Source organism: Tachyglossus aculeatus, chromosome 7 (genome assembly GCF_015852505.1).
Source record: "Tachyglossus aculeatus isolate mTacAcu1 chromosome 7, mTacAcu1.pri, whole genome shotgun sequence".
NCBI classification, from domain to species: Eukaryota; Metazoa; Chordata; class Mammalia; order Monotremata; family Tachyglossidae; genus Tachyglossus; species Tachyglossus aculeatus.
In genome coordinates, this window is record NC_052072.1 from 35,782,281 (window position 1) to 35,795,101 (window position 12,821).

Consider the following 12,821-nt stretch of genomic DNA (forward strand, 5'->3'; position numbering starts at 1 on the left):
GCTCAATAAATACGATTGATTGATTGAATGAATGAATGTAGGGCTCACAGTGCTCTGCACACAGTAAGTGCTCAATAAATATGATTGATTGATTGAATGAATGAATGTAGGGCTCACAATCTTAATCCCCATTTTACAGATGAGGTAGCTGAGGCACGGAGAAGTTAAGCGACTTGCCCAAAGTCACACAGCTGACAAGCGGCAGAGCCGGAATTAGAACCCAAGCCCGTGCTCTTTCCACTGAGCCACGCTGCTTTTCAGCGCTTTACCAGTGCTATAATTAGTGTTATTATTATTAATAATGGAAAAAATTCTACGTTGAGTCTAAACACCTTCCCGCCCTCATCCATCAACCTCAGGCAGGTTCTATGGGCAAATAATACAAAAGGCATTCCCACTGCGCCTTCTGCAGCTCCACTGGTTTTCATGCAGCTCTTTTGACTTGTTGGTTAGACCTGACGTGAGAATGCGTGCAGGGGTCTACATCTGTGGGCTGAAGGATTGCGATTTCAGGTATGGAAAAAGTCCCCTGGAGGAGCGGGACTCTGCTAAACAGAGTCGTCTTTGTTTTGGCAGATGCCTTCGGTAGAAACGAAAGAAAGCGCACGTGGTAATCATTTGATAATATTAACAGTCACATTGTCTCTAAGCATTTTTTTTTAAATCAAATTGTATCCAGAGGCATTGGCTCCTTAATTCTTCATAACAGGATCCCACATATTCAAACTGGCTTCTAAAACCCCGGCTGGGAGGGATGAATTAGGAAGTGCAGAATCAGGGCTGATACGTGATCGTATTATAACGATGGCTCCTGAACATTTTCATCCTGAGCTTCCCTCCCGAGGGCTACCATAAGCTCTCTTGACGCCGTGCCGTACATCACTCCTCTACCACCCTCAAAGAAAAGTCGCCGTTTTGTCTTTTGCATAGTACTTCCATTGATCTTAACAAATGCCATTATTATTATTATTATTATTATCATTATTATTATTATTATCTAAACGGCTGTGCGGAAAGAAGAGCAGGACGTTTGAGAGCAGCATGGCCCTAGTTGATAGAGCACGGGCTTCGGAGTCAGAAGGACCTGAGCTCTAATCCTGGCTCTGCCACTTGCCTCCTGTGTGATCTTGGGCAAGTCACTTCATTTCTCTGTGCCTCAGTTCCCTCAGTTGTAAAAGGGGGATTAAGACTGTAAGCCCCATGTGGGACGTAGACTGTGCCCAACCTGATTAGTATTCATTTAATCACAACTCTTAGTACAGCGCCTGGCACAGAGTAAGCACTTAAAAATGCTAGAGAAGCAGCGTGGCTCAGTGGAATGAGCCCGGGCTTTGGACTCATTGGTCATGGGTTCAAATCCCGGCTCCGTCAGTTGTCCGCTGTATGACTTTGGGCAAGTCACTTAACTTCTCTGTGCCTCAGTAAAATGGGGATTAAGACTGTGAGCCCCCCGTGGGACAACCTGATTGCCTTGTATCCCACCAGCGCTTAGAACAGCGCTTAATAAATGCCATTATTATTATTATTATATAAAAAGAGGAGGTAGCAGTGGCTGTCCACAGGATAGTGCTGCGGGGCTGAGGGAGGATGAGAATAATAATAATAATAATGGCATTTATTGAGCACTTACTATGTGCAAAGCACTGTTCTAGGTGCTGGGGAGGTTACAAGGTGATCGGGTGGTCCCACGGGGGACTCACAGTCTTAATAATAATAATAATGATAATAATAATAATAATAATAACAATAATGGCATTTATTAGGCTTAAGGAGTCCATGGCCATGAGAGAGATGTAAGATACATCTGACTTGCTATCCTCGGCCTTTCCAAGCATGAAAAACTGGGCCAATCAATCAGTGGTATTTATTGAACACCGTACTAAATGCTAGGCAGAGCACTTTTCTTTTCTCCCCAACTCTCTCTCCCTTCTGCGTCCCCTGCAAGCTTCGATCTGTCCTCTTTAAGCCTTCTAGACTGTGAGCCATAAGTCTTCTAAACTGTGAGCCCACTGTTGGGTAGGGACTGTCTCTATATGTTGCCAACTTGGACTTCCCAAGCGCTTAGTACAGTGCTCTGCACACAGTAAGCGCTCAATAAATCATCATCATCATCATCATCAATCGTATTTATTGAGCGCTTACTATGTGCAGAGCACTGTACTAAGCGCTTGGGAAGTACAAATTGGCAGCATATAGAGACAGTCCCTACCCAACAGTGGGCTCACAGTCTAAAAGGGGGAGACAGAGAACAAAACCAAACATACTAACAAAATAAAATTAATAGAATAGATAGGTACAAATAAATTAAATGAATAAATAAATAGAGTAAAAAAAATATGTACAAACATATATACATATATACAGGTGCTGTGGGGAAGGGAGGGAGGTAAGATGGGGGGATGGAGAGGGGGACGAGGGGGAGAGGAAGGAAGGGGCTCAGTCTGGGAAGGCCTCCTGGAGGAGGTGAGCTCTCAGTAGGGCCTTGAAGGGAGGAAGAGAGCTAGCTTGGCGGATGGGCAGAGGGAGGGCACGATTGATTGATTGATTCTCCGGCTGATCACACGGCCAGCAGTCTGCGGCTGCCAGCGAACAGCTCCTCTGAGGTCTTTAGCTCTCGTATCTACAACCTTCGCCCTTGAAACCATTCCTCATGGGCTCTGTGGGGTTAGGAACAGCAACCTCCCAGATCCTGATGGCCCCTTGCTATACACCCTGGTTCAAGTTCTCATTCTCAAGTTCTCATAATCAGGGCTGATACGTGATCGTATTATAACGACGGCTCCTGAACATTTTCATCCTGAGTTGTCCTCCCGAGGGCTACCATAAGCTCTCTTGACGCCGTGCTCTGCATCACTCCTCTACCACCCTCAAAGAAAAGTCGCCGTTTTGTCTTTTGCGTAGTACTTCCATTGATTTAACGGCTGTGCGGAAAGAACAGCAGGACGTTTTAGAGCAGCATGGGGTTAGGAACAGCATGTGGGGTTAGGAACAGCATCCTCCCAGATCCTGATGGCCCCTTGCTATACACCCTAGTTCAAGTTCTCATCATCTGTTGTCTAGGTTTTGGGATCAGGCCCCTCACTGGGCTCCCTGACTCGACCTCTCCTCTCCTCAGTCTGTACTGGTTCTGCTGCCCGAGATGTCTTCCGAAAAGGTTGTTCGACATTTGCCACCCACACCACAAAAACTTCCAAAGCTGCCTATTTGTCTCCCACTTCCAATCCTTTGCATAGCTTTTTCTCCTCTGTCTGGAACTCCCTCCCTACCCATTCAAATCTACCAGACCACAATCCTTCCCGTCTACAAAGAGTGTGAGTATGTGTGTGTGTGAGAGAGAAAGAGAGAGACCCCCTTTGTAGTTGTGCACTTTAGCCACCTGTGATAACTACATATATATTGACTTATGCACCCCCTCTTGTTTATTCACTTATTCATTTTTCACTCTCATTATTACCAGGTCTATACCATTCTTCTTTGTCCCACTATCTGTTATCATTCATTCAATCATATTTATTGAGTGCTTACTGTGTGCAGAGCACTGTGCTAAGCGCTTATCAATTTATGCCCGCCTTTCACCCCCTCTTGACTGTAATAATAATAATAATAATGGCATTTATTAAGCGCTTACTATGTGCAAAGCACTGTTCTAAGCGCTGGGGTAGATACAAGGTAATCAAGTTGTCCCACGTGGGGCTCACAAACATAATCCCCATTTTACAGATGAGGTAACTGAGGCACAGAGAAGTCAATAATGATGGTATTTATTAATTGCTTTATGTGCCAACTGTGCTTGATGTAAAATAATCATTCATTCAATAGTATCTATTGAGTGCTAACTGTATACAGAGCACTGTACTAAGCACTGGGGAGAGTACAACGCAACAATCAACAGACACACTTCTTGCCCACAGTCTAGAGGAGCAAATTGCCTGTCCCACATTGGGCTCACAGCTTTAATCCCCATTTTATAGTTAGGTAACTGAGGCCCAGAGAAGTGAAATGACTTGCCCAAGGTCACATAGGAGACAAGTAATAATAATAATAATAATAATAATGGCATTTATTAAGCACTTACTATGTGCAAAGCACTGTTCTAAGCACTGGGGAGGTTACAAGGTGATCAGATTGTCCCCCGGGGGGCTCAAAGTCTTCATCCCATTTTACAGATGAGGGAACTGAGGCCCAGAGAAGTGAAGCGACTTGCCCAAAGTCACACAGCTGACAATTGGCAGAGCCGGGATTTGAACCCATGACCTCTCACTCCAAAGCCCGTGCTCTTGCCACTGAGCCACGCTGCTTCTCCAAGTGGCGGAGACAGGATTAGAACTCATGTCCTTCTGGCGCCCAGGCTTTATCCACTAAGCCAAGATCAGACATGATCTCTGTCCTGCACAGGACTCATAGTCTTGGAAGGAGAACAAGTATTTTATCCCTACTTGATAGATGAGAAAACTGAGGCCTAGAGAGGTTAATTGACTTACCCAAGGTCACACAACAGGTCAGTGGTGAAGCTGGGACTAGAACATGGATGTCTTGATTCCCAGGCTCAAGCTCTTTCCACTAAGCCATGTTGCCTTCTTCAGCTGCTTGAAATCCAGGAGAATGTCTATTACCTTTGTTGTGCTCTTCTGAGCAGTTAGCACAGTGTTCTGAACTCAGATTTTCTCAGTAAATGCTATTGATTAATTGGGCAAGTCATTTAACCTCTTTGAGCCTTGGTTTCCTAATGTGAAAAATTGAGATTAAAGTTGCCTCTCTCTAAAATATGATCATCGAAGGGAAAGAGCTTTGGAAAGTACAAACTCAAGACGTTGTTTTTATCGTTATTGCTATTATTATTATCATTATTATTCCTCACTGTTGTGAGTGCTTAGTAGCAAACAAGCCTCTGAAAGCAGATAATTAAAAAAACAAATAATTTAGCCATCCATTGAATAATGGAAACTCAAGATCACTCATTGATCAAAGATTATAGCTCCATCCTATTCTTCATAAATACTGAAGAGTTTTTGATCTCACGTTATTATTCAGTATCCAAGATACTTTCAATTTATAGGAATTGGAAGCAGTGGCTGCCATGTGTGATGTGAGAGATAAAACAACCCTCTAAAAGACCACCTGTATTGGAAGGTAATGTAATTGAAAGACTAACTCTTCTGAATGTGGATTTTTAGAAATTATATCGGAAACCCGTATTCAGTGTTCACCTGTCAATAATAGCAGTTTTTTATAGGATGGCTCGTGGTCTTCCCAGGGAGTCTTATGGCATTGAATTAGAGAGCAGGTTGGAAGTTATAATTTGAATCATCACAGCAGTGAATGTTTCTAATATACAGCCTTGGAAGTCAATAGTCATGTTCTCTGCTGTAAAAAAAAAAAGGATAATGGGCATGTGGTTGTTTAGATGAATTGGAAAGAAATGAATGCTAAACAGAAGTCTCAATCCAGCCGTGCTTCTGGACTGTGAGCCCGCTGTTGGGTAGGGACCGTCTCTATATGTTGCCGACTTGTACTTCCCAAGCGCTTAGTACAGTGCTCTGCACACAGTAAGCGCTCAATAAATACGATTGGATGAACGAATGAATGAATGTATCTCCATCTCGACGCTGACCTCCCACCCACATACTGCCTCTGGCCTGGAATGCCCCCCTTCTTCACATCGACAGAGAGTCACTCTCCCTCCTTTCAAAACCTTTTTAAAAGCACATCTCTTCCAAGAGGCCTTCCCTGACTAATCCCTCATTTCCTCTCTCCCACTGCTTTCGGTATCATCCTTATACTTGGATTTGCACTCTTTATTCACCCCTCCCTGAGCCCCACAGCCCTTTGTACATATCCATAATTTGTTTATTTATATCAATGTCTGTCTCCCCCACTAGACTGAGAACTCATTAACTGTAATATTAGTTGTGGTATTTGCTAAGTGCTTACACTGTGCCAAGCACCGTTCTCAGCCCTGAAGTAAATACAAAATAGTCAGGTTGGACAGTCCCTGTCCCAAATGAGGCACACCACGCAGTCTTAATCCCCATTTTACAGATGAGGTAACTGAGGCACAGAGAAGGTAAGTGACTCGCCCAAGGTCACACATTAGACATGTGACAGAGCGGGATTAGAACCCACATCTTCTCCCAGGCTGGGGCTCTTTCCAGTAGGCCATGCTGCTCTTCGTTGTGGGCAGAGAACATGTCTACTGATGCTGTTATGCTATCTTCATCCAGGCATTCATTCATTCAATCGTATTTATTGAGGCTTACTGTGGGCAGAGCACAGGCACTTAGTACTGTGTTCTACACACAGCGGACACTCAATAAATATAATAATAATAATGGAATTTGTTAAGCATTTGATGCATTGGCTCTAAGGCAGAGAACCAATTTTTTTTTTTTGATGGCTTTATTAAGCGCTTACTATGTGCAAAGCACTGTTCTAAGCGCTGGGGAGGTTACAAGGTGATCAGGTTGTCCCACGGGGGGCTCACAGTATTAATCCTCATTTTACAGATGAAGGAACTGAGGCACAGAGAAGTTAAGTGGCTTGCCCAAGGTCACACAGCTGCAGTTATATCCTTCAAACACGTTACATATTTGAATTCACTCCATGCAGTCCACCTCTTCTTTAAGCAAATATTGCCATGATTATTCTCATTTGAAGAGGGACTCTTCTGTTAATTAAAGAAATAAAAGTTGGAGGTGAATAGAGGTGAAATTCCCGCTTCACTTCTGGTATATCTTATTGCTGCTCACTGGCTTTTATATTCTCTCTTTTGGTCTCCTTTGTTCTTCTGTAATGATGGTATTTGTTAAGCGCTTACTACGTGTCAAGCGCTGTTCTATGAGCTTCCCTGTCCTAATTGGGTGACGCTGAGTCCTACTAGGATGTCTCTCCTCCCCTCCAACAACTCAGAGCTCTGAAAATAGGGACTTAATAATAATAATGATGGTATTTGTTAAGCACTTACTATGTGCCAAGCACTGTTCTAAGCACTGGGGTAATAATAATGACGGTATTTGTTAAGCGCTTACTATGTGCAAAGCACCGTTCTAAGCGCTGGGGGGAAACAAGGTGATCAGGTGGTCCCATGTGGGGCTCACAGTCTTAATTCCCATTTTACAGATGAGGGAACTGAGGCCCAGAGAAGCAAAGTGACTTGTCCAAAGTCACACAGCTGACAATTGGCGGAGCTGGGATTTGAACCCATGACCTCTGACTCTTTCCACTGAGCCACGCTGCTTCTCTAGGTAATCAAGTTGTCCCACGTGGGGCTCACGGCCTTACTCCCCATTTTACATATGAGGTAACTGAAGCACAGAGCAGTTAAGTGACTTGCCCAAAGTCACACAGCTGATAAGTGGCAGAGTCGGGATTGGAACCCACAACCTCTGACTCCCAAGCCCGTGCCCTTTCCACTAAGCCACGCTGCTTCTCTGACTTATTCCCAGGACCTTTAGATCTCAGTCTGCAGATTGGGGGATTCCTATTAATAAAAAGGGATGACTAGAACTCGAGCCTTCAGAGAAGAATCTGGAAACTTAAAAAGGAATCTTCCTCTAAGAAGGGGATGTGAGAGTGTGAAAAGATTGAACATCAATCAAGAAGGGGCTTCGAGAGGTCTTGGAGTTCACTGTTTTTCAGAGCTTTCAGGCACCGGTCCCTTTTCTGTACCATCCAAGGCCGAGGGACAGCTTCTAGACCCAGAACGAAGAACTAAAATAACATTTACAGACACATACCAAATAGGAACAGTAAATCTCCCCTTTAAATTGGTGAAACTCAACACTTATCTACAGCAAACCAGTACAGCCCGCTCTCCTATAATGTATGTTTTTTGCTACGTTTTGGCTAAAAAACTGTGAAGGAATTAGGGAACGTGCTTCTGACAAGTCGGGGCATCAGTCAGAAGACACGGTGGTGCGAATGTCTGAGGCGGTATTCGAAGCAAGGGTGCAACCACACAATTTCTTCACATTGTAGAATTAACTTACATCAGTTTCTCTCTCCGTACCTTAATGAAGTAAACCCTGTAGCGGTTTATCCTAAGAGACGTGGGTTGGCAAACATCTGGTGTGCTATGATGGACGACTAAAATGAGAAGCAGCTGTGGCCTAGTGGATAGAGCAGTCCTGGAAGTCAGAGGGACCTGGATTCTAATTATGTCTGCTGTGTGATCTTGGGCAAGTCATTTACCTGCTTTTTGCCTCAGTTACCTCAATTGTAAAATGGGGATTAAAACTGAGACTCATGTGGGCTATGAACTGTGTCCAATCTGATTAACTTGTGGCTACCCCAGTGCTTAGTACAGTGCCTGGCACCTAGTAAGTGCTTAACAAGTACCATAAAAAATAAACACAGGTTGGCGGGGCTCTGATTTAATTCAACCCATTTGCTTCTGGGAAGGTGGCTCTCAAACCACCCTGAAGCAGCGTGGCTCAGTGGATAGAGCACGGGCTATGGAGTCAGAGGTCATGGGTTCAAATCCCGGCTCCGCCAGTTGTCAGCTGTATGACTTTGGGCAAGTCACTTCACTTCTCTGGGCCTCAGTGACCTCATCTGTAAAACGGGGATTAAGACTGTGAGTCCCCCATGGGACAATCTTATCACCTAGTAACCGCCCCAGCGCTTAGAACAGTGCTTTGCACATACTGAGCGCTTAATAAATGCCATCATCATTATTATTATTACCTTATCTAAAAAGGCAGCAGCCTACGCAGGAAACTGCCACAGTGTCTTTCAGAAAGGCGTCCTACTTCTGTCAGAAAAGCCGTCTTAAAGCGATTCACAGTAATCCAGGGTCAACCTCTGCATTGTGCTGTTAGCTTTGGCAGCGTCTGTATGTTGGAACCAGTCGCGGCTGTATTAGGAAAGGCTGGAATAAAGATTGATGTCTAAGGTTAACATCTGGCTGACCACAAGGTTAAAGGAAGGGCCAGATCATGGCAGAAAAAACAAAAATCAAAGTTGGCTCCTTGTAAAGGAAAAAGCTTAAATATTCTGTCTTAAAAAGTCTCACTGGCCTCACAAAAGCAAGATGAAGGCTTCCTGCTCTATTTCCTCGGTCGATTTTAAAAATGAATTTCTGCCGGGTACTGAAAGTTACGCTATAGACCTATTGTGTCCTTAGATAAGGCTTAAAATTTGCCACAAAGATGGTTTCTCCCTTTAAAAATTGCACATTCAAGGTAGAGAGAAAAACTAGCAGAAGCAACCTTTGTGATTCTTCCTTTGGTGCTCTCAGCTCTTTCTCTATCGCTTCCAAAGAGGGACTAGAAAATAACGCTTCTCTTGGTGCAGAAAAGAGTGTTTAACTTGAAAGATTTCATTTTCTCAATTTCCTTCATGTTTAGCTCCAATTGTCTAACCCTTGGACTGGAAGATTTGAACTCTGCTAGTGATAGGGTGAGTGTTTATCATTCATGGAAATGGGGGACTGCCAGACATTCATATTCAATCATATTTATTGAGTGCTTACTGTTTGCAAAGCACTGTACTAAGCGCTTGGGAGATTACAATAGAACAACAAAAAGACACGTTCCCTGCCCACAATGAGCTCATAGTCCAGATAGAGATATTACTATACATAAATTACAGATATAATAAATGCATTACAGATATAATAAATTACAGATATTAAAGCTCAGGGAACAGATTATGCCTTTATTTGGTGATGTTATTGCACCTAAGCCTCAACATCAGTGGTGGAAGTGTGTTGAGGAAAATAAAAAAAAACTACTGAGATTCCCTGTGAAAAGGGTAGAGGCACCTTTCCTCTTCATTCATTCATTCAATCGTATTTATTTAGCGCTTACTGTGTGCAGAGCACTGTACTAAGCGCTTGGGAAGTCCAAGTTGGCAACATATAGAGACGGTCCCTACCCAACAGTGGGCTCACAGTCTAGAAGTGGGCTTCAGTGATGCCGTGGTAATTTTCAAACATCTCCCTGGGTCTCACTGCCATCTCTCTCATCGCTAACCTCTTCCTCACAGATGGTACTAAAAATGGATTGGGATGGATTTTTTTCCTGTGATGTCAGAGTCATAAGAGTAAGCTACATCTTTGGCACTGGGTTTCTGCTGCATGGGTGCAATTGGATAGAAGCAGCCATTATTTCAAGGATGAAGACCGCTCAACCATCTTATGGCCTCCATTAACAGTAACAGTAAGAATAGACTTGATCCTTAGGGACAGGAGTTTAAAAAGTGTGTGTGTATGTGTGAAAAGCGGAGTTTCTGCTACATGGGTGTGATTAGAGAGAAGCAGCCATTATTTCCAGGATGAAGACTGCTCAACCGTCTTATGGCCTCTGTTATCAGTAACAATAAGAATAGACTTGATCCTTAGGGACAGGAGTTTAAAAAGTATGTGTGTATGTATGAGAAGCAGCGTGGCTCAGTGGAAAGAGCACAGGCTTTGGAGTCAGAGGTCATGGGTTCAAATCCTGCCTCCGTCACTTGTTATCTGTTTGACTTTGGGCATGTCACTTCACTTTTAGACTGTGAGCCCACTTTTGGGTAGGGACTGTCTCTATATGTTGCCAACTTGTACTTCCCAAGTGCTTAGTACAGTGCTCTGCACACAGTAAGCGCTCAATAAATACGATTGATTGATTGATTCTCTGTGCCTCAGTAACCTCATCTGGAAAATGGGGGTTAATGTGAGCCCCCCGTGGGACAACCTGATCCCCTTGTTACCTCCCCAGCGCTTAGAACAGTGCTTTGCACATAGTAAGCACTTAACAAATGCTGTCATTATTATTATGTGTCTATTTTTATACACACACATCTACATACACACACACACACAAATATAGCTATAAAATGAGGATTAAAACTGTGAACCCCATGGATTGTGGCCAATCTGATTATCTTGTATCTACCCCAGCATTTAGCACAATGCCTGACTCATAGGAAGCACTTAACAAATACATTAGTACAATCATGCATTAGTAGAAAAGCAGCATGGCTCAGTGGAAAGAGCCCGGGCTTGGGAGTCAGAGGTCATGGGTTCCAATTCTGGCTCCGCCACTTGTCAGCTGTGTGACCTTGGGCAAACCACTTTCTTTTCCTTAACTGAGTTATCTAGGATCTCTTTATTTTGTTAGTATGTTTGGTTTTGTTCTCTGTCTCCCCCTTTTAGACTGTGAGCCCACTGTTGGGTAGGGACTGTCTCTATATGTTGCCAACTTGTACTTCCCAAGCGCTTAGTACAGTGCACTGCACACAGTACGCACTCAATAAATACGATTGATTGATTGATTGATTGATTTGAGCATGTCCTGCCTCTGGGTAATTTTAGATCACAGGGGACAGTGGAAGCCCTTCAGGGACAGGAGGAATGCATGGAGATTGTTAATCATTCTCAATCAAACAATCAATGGTATTTATTGAGCACTTACTATGTGCAGAGCACTATACTAAGATCTTGGTAGAGTAAAATATAACAGAATTAGAAGACATGTTCCCTTCCCATAACGAGCTTACAATCTAGAGGAAAGTGAAGCCTAACACCCTGAGCTAAAAGAGTCGTTCTTGTCAACTTGTCTGAAGGCTTCAGGCAATTATTTCACACCCTACCTATTGAGAGAAAACAACCAGTGCTCTGAACACAGTAAGCGCTCAATAAATACGATTGAATGAATGAATGAGTGAACCAGTGTTGAGACTTTTCCAAGATGGTGGGTCAGGTCTTCCACTGTGGGTTTCCAATCTTTAATGAAATCAAGCAGAGTAAGACAACGGGCCATGGAGACGAGACCTAAGAGAAGCAGGACACTGGTGAGTGGAGTCATTTCCCCCGAGGCTTTTGAGCAGTTGAGAGATGAGAGCCGAATGTTTTTTAAAAAAATAAAAATAAAATGATCCAGGCATCAGAGTGAAGAATGGACTGGAGTGGGGAGAGACAGGAAGTAGAGAGGGCAATGAGGAGGTTAGTACAGTAGTCAAGGCTGGAGTAAAGTGCTTGAATAAATAGAGTAGCAGCTTGGATGGGCAGATTCTAGGTATGTTGTCTCCTAGAGGATCTGGGATCTTAGGACCCAGCACCAGGGAAATGCCACGCTGGATTGAGGCTGGGGCAGAAGAAACTAGAATATTTTGCGAGGGAAAATGTAGAAGGAAACAAGAATTCTAGTAAGGCATTTAAGACAAAAGAGATATAATGAGAGCCTTGGGAAAGGAAGATGGTCTTAGTAGCCAGGTTATGTGTAAATGTCTGAGGAGGTAGGGTACTATTTCACAGAGAACAAAATGTGGTGGCCTAATCCTAATGGCCTAATGGCTTGGGAAGGTGTTAGAGTGGGAGAAGCAGCATGGCTCAGTGGAAAGAGCCCGGGCTTGAGAGTCAGAGGTCATGGGTTCTAATCCCGGCTCCGTCACTTGTCAGCTGTGTGACCTTGGGCAGGTCACTTAACTTCTCTGTGCCTCAGTTCCCTCATCTGTTAAATGGGGATGATGACTGTGAGGCCCCACGTGGGACAACCTGATCACCTTGTATTCCCCCCAGCGCGCAACCTGATCACTTGTATCCCCCCAGCGCTTAGAACATTGCTTTTTTTTCAGCACTTAGAACAGTGCTTTCCACATAGTAAGCGCTTAAACAAATGCTTTCATTATTACTATTATTATTAAATGGGTATTAAGACTGTGAGCCCCACATGGGACAATCTGATTACCTTGTAGCCCCCACCCCAGCACTTAGAACAGTGCTTTGCACAAAGTAAGCACTTAACAAATACCATCATTATTATTATTATTATTATTGTAGTAGAATCCTGAAATAGGAACCAACACAAACTTGGTCCGGGTGAAACTTTTTCTCTAATTTC